Below are 11,464 nucleotides of genomic sequence, written 5' to 3' on the forward strand. Positions count from 1 at the left end.
ACAAAATGAAAAGTGCACGACTTCATGTCTTTTAGTTTATCTCTTGAAGTTGAGTTGCAGAAGACTGACATTTATGAACATTTCTGCAAGGTCTTTCCTCTCTCGTGGTGTGTGTGACTGGAGGTGAAAAAGCAAACAGGCAGCTTGCTGCTGATTGGCTGCACAAGGAACCAATCAGATAGTGCTGTGGGCGGGCCCATCTGCTTCTGCAGGCAGGGCCGCCAGCACACCAGCGAGAGTGCTGCAACGAGCTAAAACAAACCAGCTTTTTAATTTATCGGCCTTGAAAGTAAAAAAAAAAAAAAAAAAAAAAAGGCAGATGCAGATAATCGGCAAAATGCCAAATATTGGCCCCTCCTCTTCTTCGGTTAAAATGTGCAAAAAAAAAAGAAAAAGTTGGCTGAAATGGCCGCTGTCCAAAACGGGGTGAGTCATTGTGAAAGGTTCACCCCAAACGCGTCATTTGTTCGGCAGTCCGGAAGCCACGACAAACTAGCGTCGGTGTTTGCGATCGAACTCGACTATACCGTCCCCATTTTGTATTCATTTCCCGAGCACAATCACGACCACCCGCCAACGACATCCCCAACAACACAACAACTCTGTTGGGAACTTGTCCTCGGAAAGCCGTAATTAAGAAGTGCTTGATCCAAGGTTAGACACAAGCGGTGTTTAAATGCAATTAGAGCAAAGCGCAAATTAATTTGGACTCGTTTACAGTTTTTGGAATGTGTCATTATTTGTTTAATCAAGGGAGGTCAAGTTGCCGCCACGTGTGTATGTATGCACATACTCGATTGGGGGGGGGGGGGTGTTGCTGGTAATGGGGAAATCTATTTATTCATTCAGCTCTGATGAATTGTAATTTGAAAGTGACCTGTTTTGTATCCCCCACGTTATTACGCTAACATTTCTCTCTGAGGTGCGTAACAATGTACACACACACACACACACACACACACCCCTGCGCTATGTCTCTTGGCAGTGATCATGTTCTTGAAAGCATCTAAAAATAAATGAGGCCCAAGATTCTAAATAATCTGGACTTTTTTCTGCGTGAGCATGGCAATCACATATCACGGCATTCACAACAATTTCTAAAGAAATAAATGAAATAAAAACGCATCCTGGGACAAACTCATGAATTTCCCACTTTTTTTTTTTGATTGCCACTTAATCGCAGAACAATTGTTGAAGTGATTCAAACTTACATTTTAAAAGTATTTGATGAAATACTTTGCAATTCACTTTCGATTTCTTTTCCGGTCCAGAGTCTTTGATGTTTTTGTTCGACCCGTATAAAGTCCAGAAGAAATTGTGCTGAGTAATCAGATGGCGGCCAAAAGTTGAAACCTACGAATATATATTCATATAATTATCAGGGCTGTCAAAATTAAAGCAATAATTTTTTGATTAATTTAAAAAAAAAAATAATGTGATTAAATATTTTAATTCTGTTAATCCGTTTTATTTACTTAAAAAAAATTCTTTAAAGATGACTCCTTTAAAATCATAATCAAGGAAAGCTATTAGAAGTCTTTGATTTAAAATACACTTCATAGTTGGTGATTTTGCATTAATAACAACATATTATTCAAGTAAATGCCAGTTAAAAGCTTCACAAAAAAATTGTAGAAAAAAAGCGATTTATAACAATTAATTATGGAATTTTTTTGCGATTAATTAGTGAAAAAAATTAATCGTTTGACAGCACTATATGTCGATTTGACTGAGTACGTCACATTTATTAAGAATATTTAATTGTAGAATAATTGACAATTTTATGGTCAACTTTCACGTTTAAAAAAAAAGTCACTTTGTAAAAAAAAAAACCAAAAAAAAAACTACGCTTTCCTTAATTATTGTAACACATGAAATTATTATAAAATGTGTAAGCGCTCTTGACTCTTGTATAGAAATCCCTAGCAGCGATTCCAAATATCAAATAGTGAATATTCATATTAATGTTCTACTCGGGAGCGCTGAGCCAAGGGGACTTGAGGGCGATGCACAGCCATACTTTTTTTTTTTTTTTAATAAAGCCCAGCTGCTGTATGATCAAATAGTGTCCCTAATTAAGACCTAAGTGTGCACCCGTGTAACATTCTCTGTGGATTGCTAACAACCTGTGATATTTCCAGAGGAATTGGATCATGTGCGTGTCTCAGACTGAAGCGGAGTGAATTGAGTGTTTGGATTCGGGGCAGCCGGTGGGGGGGGGGGGGGGGGCATGTTCATGTGGCAAGATAACATGTTGTTCACATCCATGTCAGATTGAGGCTAATGAAGGCCAGAATGATCCTTGGATGCAAGGCTTAAGCAAATGATCCCTATTTTGAATATATTAGCGCCTCGACGAGGCAATGCGCCGCCGCCGCCGCCGCCGCCGCCGCGCCGCTTGCATGTTGACTTTTGGTCTGCCGAGGCCGGTCAAAATGGCAGTCACGGTGTTCACTCATGTCTTGAAGCTATCCTAGCTCTTTTTAAGGTCGCTTGGTTTCTGACAAAAAAAAAAAAATGGAACATATGAGAGTTGTGTTATTTGACAATGCAAATGAGATGCGTTTAGAACAGCCCCAAATTATTTTTCGATGACCTCAAATAGAGACCATGCACAATTTCTGAGGTTTGAATCACATCTAGAGGGCATTCCCCCAATTAAGACAAATGACTAAATCCATTTTGCAGATTTAATTTCATTTTTTTTTTTTTTTGTCAAGGATGATAGATAAATTCCACCAGCCACTATAAATAAAAGCATTTTCGTTGCAAAAGAAACCTGAAACGCCGGAGCGTTAATACTCGCTGTGCACAATGGGCAAGGAGAGCGCCACTGCCACCTACTGCAGTGGATGTGCAATTACACTTTATTGTAATACAGAAGAAAAAAAGCACGGTCCATTATTGATATCAACATTTTTTTACAGAATGACACAACGACAGCTGCAGAAGTGGACGGTCGTCCACGCTGGCGCGTTTGTTCGTATTTTCATGATTGTATACGCAGATTGAGCTCGGTGACGAGCGTTTGCCAAGGTTGCGCTCAGTCTGAGCACACAGAAAGACGACAAATATGACAAGCAACAGATGTGTCACGCAGGCTGAAATCCAAACGGCGTCCGGCGTGGACTTGTGCACACTATCGTATATCCGACGTGGGTTGCTACGATGAGGCGAGGAGGCAGCAAACGCAGCCTGCGGATGAGACGAGGCAGCCGCTCCGCTGCGTCGGGTTTCCTGTCTGGAAGAGGACAAGCGAGCGTGGTCGTTTTTTTATTTTTAATGCTGCTTTGACACTTCAAGTCACTTTGTCATCTGGCTGCTTTCGTTATCGCTGATCGCACGCGCACGCGCGGCGTTTTCAACGTGCGCCATATCAACCATGTGACAGGGCGGCTTCCAATGAGACAAGGCCAACGGCGATGTCCGTTTCACTGCACCGTGAGTGCAAATATGTTTCGCACTTGGAAAAGAAGACTTCATTTGACGTTATTTCCTCCGTTTGTTTTGTTCTGTTCTACAAGGACGTTTGCACGTTATACTGGATCCTGCATCTCGGAGGACTGCAAAAAGTCATTGCGATAAAGCTAATTTAAATATACAAGCACCAGCAAACCAGCGTCATGTCTTGCTTTGATGATCTCCCTCTGAAGCAAGCGCCGTTACTATTTGGATCGGCCCTGGTCCTTCATTTCCACTTGAGTCGTTGACGCTTCGGGTCAGCACACTTGTGCTCATTTGTAAAGGAGAGATGGGGGGGGGGGCGGTCCTGTCTCATGCAACTGTACTAGTGATTATCGGCCAGGCTGTATTTGGCATTTTGCCAATTATCGGCATCTGCCTCTTTTTTTAAACTTTCAAGGCCGATTAATTAATCGCTGGTTTATTTTGGCTTGCTGCTTTTCTCTCTCTCTCTCTACTGTGCTTGAGGCCCTTCTGGCAGAAGCAGATGGGCCCGCCCACAGCACCTTCTAATTGGTTCTTTGTTGCAGCCAATCAGCAGTAAGCAGCCTATTTGCTTTTCGTTGAGTCATTAAATCTTCATCAACTACTACGAGCACTTGTCACTTTCTGTGCAGATACATTCATGTGGCGCATGCAGTGGACAAAAAAAAAACATTATTTTCTACGTTCAAGAAAGACTTAAACTGACGCACACGCTTTACGAAATAGACCACAAAGTATTTTTTTCCCCCACGCTCGGTGGGTGGGGAGGCCCTGCCGTGACCCAACTATTTGCGTCCAAGTCATCGAAATCGAAATCGTTTTGAACGAGAATTGTTGATACCGCAGGCAAGTCTAATTTGTTGAGCCGATCAGATTTTTCTCCGCTCGTTATTTGCAAGTGACCGACTGTATCTACATTAGTTGCTTGGTCCCGCAAATTCAACTTTTAAAACGGATCACCGTACCAGAAAAGGCTTTTTCTTTTCATCTCTTTGCGGGTGAACACGACATGATGAGTTGAGTTGAGTCAGTTGAATTCACGAAAGCGTCATTGATTCTTCGCGCACGGTTGCATGCATTCATTCTGAATCATTTGCTAATGTGTTCATTAATTCCAGACACTACTTAGCGCTTTTTTTCGAGATAGCGATTGAGACTTTACATGTACATTGTGTTTGCGCTACTCCTATTAGACAATTGTGAGAGAACTGTGGTTAAAAAAAAAAATTAAAAATTCCTTGTTTGTACTTAAAGGATATTTCTTCAAAGGAATAAATTCCTTAGATCTAAATAAATAATATAATAATATAGTCATAATTACCCCCGGGGGGGGATACAATGCTGAAGGGGGACGTGCTTTTTTTTTTTCCCCCGCGGTACTTCAGTAAAGTGTAATTGCACCTCCACTCCAGTAGTTGGCGGTGGCGCTCTCCTTGGCCATTGCCTCAGCGACTATTAACTCAACGGTGTAGGTTTGTTTTGCAAGAGAAATGCTCTTAATTATAGTTGCAGCGGAGAGTGGGTGGTGGGGTTGTTTTTTTTCTGGGTGGGAGGGTGGGGGGGGCGTAACAGAAAATAATTGAGAAGCGCTGGGTGTAAATGTAAATTTGTCTTCTCAACTGTCGGTCGCATGCATGTGGGTGATCGCAGATTTAGCCAAGCCACAAAGTGTCCCAGCGTGAGCGTACGCTGCCACCGTCAAAACGGTCTCCATTTATTGTATTACAGAGATGGAATGGTAATGTGGAGATCGAAAACACGCCATTTGAATATTCAAATGTCTTGCATTATGGCTTTTAGGATTTGCAGACAGGTCTGTTTGACGCTCTGAGCTTGGGTGGTGGAAACCAAAAAAAAAAAGGTAGCAACGATGATCCGGTGGATCTGGTCAGAATAAGAACGTAACGGGAAGTGTGACACTTGAAATGTCCCAAAAAAAATAAAAAATGGTACTTATCAAAATTGACCCGTAACTGCGACGCCGCTGTTGTCTCCTTGAAACGCTTTTTACGAAACAGTTGACATTTGTAATATCCGATCGAAGATAACGTTTGATTTTGTTCATGTTTAGCCCCTCAAATGAGTTTTGCAGTAACCAACGCCTTTCGAAAGCAACCTTGTGCCGTAATACATCTTATTTTTTATTTTTTTTGCTTCATTAACACGATCTTCCGTTTTTTTACTCATCTTAGCTTAACATTCACGTGTTTAATTATTAATATCGTCACTAAATCATTTAAAGAGGATAATTTCTGTACAGATTAATATGAAGTCCTTGTGAAATATTGATGATTCATTTTTAAAACTATCCATTTGAATAACTATGACGATATTCATAAACAACGGCCCGATAACGACATCGATTTTGATCGTATTCCGGAAATAAGACGGCAATATAAATACATTTTTTGTGCGTAACTCCAATTATTCGTAATAAGGGATGTTGGTAAGTTGAGGTTCCAATGTCAACTTATTTTCTTGAGTGTTACTTTGTCAGTGAAGCCTGTGGAAAATTAATTGACGAATGCAATCCGTCCAGCAAAAATGTTTGCTAATTTCTGTCACTTTGGAATTCTTTCAGCTGTCGAAATGTCCCGTCCGTTGCTCTGCTTTTGTTTGCTCGTCTTCTGCCCAGTTGCTGACTTTTAATTTACAAACAATATATGTTTTCTGGATATTCTGCCATATATTTTTTTAAATTAGACTATGGATTCATATGTCATGTCCACATTTGTATAGTTAATGCTTCATTATTTTCAATTTGGGGGCAAAAAAAAAAATAAAAATAAAAAATAATATATATATATATATATATATATATATATATATATATATATATATATATATATGTATGTTTGGTGGTTATTACCAATTCTTCATGAGCTTTTTCCATGTTTGTGCCCAGAATAAAATTAAAATAAATAAAAATGAATAAAAATAATAAAAAATAAAATAAATATAATATATATATATATATATATTATATATATATTTATTTTTTTTATTTTAGTTTTGTAATGTCGGGTCTATGACGGACTACAGTAATCTAAACATGAAAGACTAATAATTTGAAATATTTGTAAAGAGGATGGCTGGTTGATACTGAAGATATTTTCAAATGAGCTCAGACTTGAGTCGAGCAGAGGCGAGCGGTTTCCCCTGGTGATCCTTCGGGCTCCTTTGTTTCCTTGGTGTGTCTCCAGCTCATTAATGTTCCAAGCATGTGAGAAAACCAGACTGTACTCCATAACCCATAGATCGGTGACATTGCAGGCACAACACACACACGTGCACACACGCACACGTGCACGCGTAGCCGGCAGTCTCTCAGCCGTTTTAAGTCCTCTGGCTCTTTTAGGGAAGTGATGGCCACTGAGCTGCCCTGATTAAAATGACAATAGTCTAATTAACTCGACCTCGGTGTCAGTGCACTAAAATGGCGGATGGCCTGTCAGTTCCTGTTTGAAAACCTTTTGTCTCCTCATCGTACAAAAAGATTTTTTTTTTTCCCCAGAAAAATGCCTCAACCTTATTTGATGGGATTTGCTAATGGCAATTATTTCTCAAAAGCTAATTAAATCTTGACATTTGTTTCTGATGATTTTTTTTTTGGGGGGGGGCGGGGTTAAATCCTCTTGTGTTAGCCTTTGAAGGTGTTCAGTTACAGTAAAAAAAAAAATTGTAAATACCTTAAAAAAGATCACAAACTTTGAAAGGCAAACACAATCTCTGTCTCTGAAATTGACAGCACTTGCACCCACAAAAATTCTCATGTCATCAAATATTCTAAACTCACTTTAAACACAAAAAAACGCTTGAATGACTGAAGGCGAAGATTTTTTTTCGGTGATCAAGGCCGATAAGGAGATAATTATGCTTTAGTCTGAAATTAATGAGACGAAAAGCTTTCTCTTCTTTTGGAGAGGTTGCTTATCTTTTTTCATAATATCTGCAGACATCTCGCACCCTTGACAAGACGCGGAGAATTGCTTTTGTTTTGGCTTACAAGCACCTTCGTCTACGGCGGCGAACGGAGACGCTCGTGAATGGCGCCAGAATCGTTGAGCTCTGCCGCTTTTTGCGTCTGTGACGATCGCTTGGGGAAAAAAAAACAACTCATTTGAAATCACGTGGGATCAGAATGGCTTTGGAACGGAAAATGAATTCCAGGATGAACTTGAATGGCACTCGATTGGGCGCCGACCTGCCAAGCGCGAACAAACGCCATTATTAATTCTATCATTACACCATTTATCATGACTTAATCATCATTCGACATCGCCGACTCTGCAACGGCAACTCATTAAGGTGACCAATAAGGAAACGCAAATCATAATGTGCAACCTCAAACAATATTAATTAATAATTAATTAAAATGAAGAAAACATTTTTTTTTAGTTTGAGTGTAAAATGTTAAAGATTCAAGTGTTAAAAAAAGTGTAAAATTATAAAATGTGCTAATTGCACATGTCATTATATATTGCGTTTCATATTTTTGTTCTTGCAGAGACCAGACGCCATCGCTATGAACAAATTGAGGCGTTCGCCGCACCATAATCTGGCGCAAAAGATGAGCGGCACAAGTGGTGACCGTAGAGCGGCGCATCTATAAAACTGTACTTGTGGAAAATCACATCTGGTGTGTGTGCGCGCCTTTGTAGGTGTGCGTGTGCACGTGTGTGTGTGTGTGTGTGTGTGTGTGTGTTGTGTGCAACAACCCCCACTTGCCCTCCCCCCCAACTCCGCTCTCGCATTTCATCATCTGTTCACCAGCGCTGTTGTTGGCTGCTCTAAATCCATCTGTTGTTATTATTTTCCATTGATAATTGGCTTCAACAACGGAATGCGTGTCGCCCCCCCCCCCCCCCCCCCCCCCCCCTTTGTCTTTGAAAGCAAATACCGTGTTTGTTTTCCAAGAGGTCTCACTTGGGCTCTGTGTTGTCTGGCACTCCCTCTGACCCCGCAGTTTGTCACTCAGGGTCTCCACGCCGAATGTTTCTCCACCCAGAGCGCCGACTACGTCCCTGTGACGTGTTTAGGAGGTTCAGATCAGCAGAAAAATTGGCGCAGTTTACGTCACTGCTTTAGAAATAGTTATTGAGCGTATTTTTTTCCTCGATTTTGAACCATGCGGCGAATATAACGGTGCTGCTTTTCTGTGGATTTTTATTTCACCACTAGGGGCGCTCTAGAGTTCAGAAAATACGCAAAATAAATCTCGTTTTTTTTTTTTTCTGTTCTGTTTTAATTAGCGAAGTTGTTGCCGTGTTAAAATCCACTGTTTTAACAATCTGTTCATGTGCCTTTATGTGCAAAATCGTTCTGTCCATGCAGTTAACTTTTTTTTTTTCAACATAGAAAACTGCGGCTTGTAGATCGTATTTATTTATTTTTTGTGAAAAAAGAGTTTTGGGCGCGCCCTCATATGCCAGAAAAGCTTGTCACCATCGATAATGTGGTGCGCAATTTTTGAGAAATTCAAATCATTTGAAGTGCTCCTTATGGTCCAACAAATACGTTATGAAAAATGCGAACGTATTGTTGCCCGTGACCACGAGTGCGGCCGTCTTCTCTGCTCCAATTTATATTCCGATCATTTCTCCGCCAGTAGCTTGTTCATACAGAATAGTGAGGTGTAACACGGGGCGGCCCACTTCTGGAGTGAAATGGCCGTAAAAGGGGCTATTGATTTTAGCATGAATTAATATGACGGCGATGTGTGAAGTTCATTAACGAGCGCGCCGCAGACAGTATCAAGAGTGCTTAGCGAAATTAATGGAATATCTTACTTAATGTAAATATTCATGAGCTCTCATCTTTTTATCTCCACAGCGTGAAACGTGATGAGAGTCTTTCCATTAGAGGACCTTGAGCCCATTGTTGGGATTGGCTTCGTTTCCACGGAGTGGTATCAATACATATGAGCGGACAGTTCTCACCCTTGCAACATTGATTGCAAATCTGGGATGAGAGAGTGTCGATTGTGAAGCAGAGGAGGAAAGTCCTTTTCACGGGTTTGTGGGCTTCGTGAACCGTTTGGGTCACAGTTGTTCACAGTTAACCCGTCGAGTTGTCCAGTTCCTCTTCATACGCGTAAACACTCATAATAATGTTTACCAACCGGGCTGATTATGGTGCCGATTTTTGGCATTTTGCCGATTATCGGCATCAGCCTTTTTTTTTTTACCTTTCAAGGCCAATAAATGAAAAGCTAGTTTATTTTGGGTCGCTGCAGCACACTTGTCTCTCTCTCTCTCTCTCTGCTGTGCTGTGCTGTGCTGTGCTGGTGGCCCTGCCTGCAGAAGCAGTTTCTGAGTGGTTCTTTGTGCAGTGGGTGGTAGCCAATCAGCAGTTAGCTGCCTGTTTGCTTTTTCACCTCGAGTCACTCACACGATGGGACGTAACAGACATGCTGAAATTTTAAGAATGTCAGTCTACTACAACTCACAACGAAAAGAAAACGATTTGCCATAGTAACCAGGGAGCTCTGTGCACTTTTAGTCAGAATTTTAATACTAAGTTGTTTATTTTCTAACATCTAAAAAAAAAAACTTTAATATGTTGTAAATCACTAAAGTTGTGCCACTCAAGTTTTTATTTTTCAAACATTTTTTTACCCCTTTTTTTTCAAATGAATATTGGCTTCAAATATCGGTTATCGGCTACTAATAATCGGTATTGGTATCGGCCCTGAAAAAAAACAAAACATGTCAGTCTATCAACTTGTAAACGCAACCCAAAATAGTTCAGCTCTATTTTGTGAACAAAATGAATTTGGAGCACCAAATAACTAAAAGAAGCTTTTATGCACACACCGGTTCTATTTGACATTTTTAATGCGCCATATTAACAACATCTTAATGCGTCCCCTTTTGATTGATTTTACTCATTTATTTGTCTAACCGAGCATTCGGCGAACCCACCTAAGGAGGATAATTATCTCCGCAATCATTTGTTCCATTGCCTAAATTTCGACATCGGAACGTGTGCCGTTCTGACGCGAGCTGCACTTGTTTGTCCTCACCCCGTGTTACCTGCTCCCCTACCGATCCAAATGGTAACATTACGCAGCCGTTGACTGTTTGGAATGGAGGCAATTATCTCGGTTCTTATGAGGTCCTTGTCGTTACAGTAGACGGAGACGCTTGCTGACTGTCAGGATCCGGTTGTTGCTTTGAAGCAAACACCAATTTGCTTTCATCAAAATGATGGAACGCGTTTGGAAAATTTCTATTATGGAAATGCCTTTTTGCTCACAGGGCTCGTTCAGGTGATTGGAATTAATGGCGTTTAGGAGTTTGAAGCTTGAAATGAATTCATTTCATTTGTCACCACTTGCCATTGATTTACGATCCCACTGACGATGTGTTAATTGAAGTCTAATTCATCACAATAATTGGGCGGTTGAGTTGAAACGATGCAGGTTTTGTTATTGTTCAAGCTGACTGGCGTTCGGGCGAGATGCTCGTTGGGGTGTTGTTGCTCAAACGTCTATTTAAGATAAATAGCGTCTCGTGCTAACAGTTTGGACCCACGAATGTATGACAAAATGGGGACGGCAGTGGCTTGTGAGCCCCCCCCCCCCCCTGCACCCCTCCCACTCCATATTTGGTTACGCTTTAATGCTTTTATTCAAATGCACCCGATATCTTACCGCACAGTGTCTTTTAAGTTTCCCTTAAAAATACGATTTTGTTCCCTTCATTTTTTTTTTCTCCTCTTGGGATGAATGCTCAGTCGGGAAAGTCAAAACACATCAGTACTGTCAAATGCGTCACACACTGGCACAATGCATAAACCACTCGGCATTGGCTATTTCTATCAGAAATATGTTCATATGTATATATATATATGTATATGTGTGTGTGTTTTCACTCTCAGTTTGCCAACACACAATTTTTAACGTTTAAGTTCACATGAGGATAAACCTAAAAAAAAAAAGAGATGCCATAAAGTTTAAAAAAAAAAAAGTTGCCGGCTGCACTGCCAACGATGTCTCACCTTTGTTTTCCATCTT

At 40.6% G+C, this 11,464-nt stretch overlaps 1 protein-coding gene across 8 annotated transcripts in view; it reads left to right on the plus strand.

Moving 5' to 3' along the window:
* The window catches only part of foxp1b (forkhead box P1b), a 116,487-nt gene that overhangs the window by 19,023 nt on the left and 86,000 nt on the right, over positions 1-11,464 (plus strand). The gene's annotated exons all lie outside the window — the stretch shown is intronic.

The sequence above is a fragment of the Idiotropiscis lumnitzeri genome, chromosome 11 (genome assembly GCF_059441095.1).
Source record: "Idiotropiscis lumnitzeri isolate Australia: NSW breed Sydney's pygmy pipehorse chromosome 11, RoL_Ilum_1.0, whole genome shotgun sequence".
NCBI lineage: Eukaryota > Metazoa > Chordata > Actinopteri > Syngnathiformes > Syngnathidae > Idiotropiscis > Idiotropiscis lumnitzeri.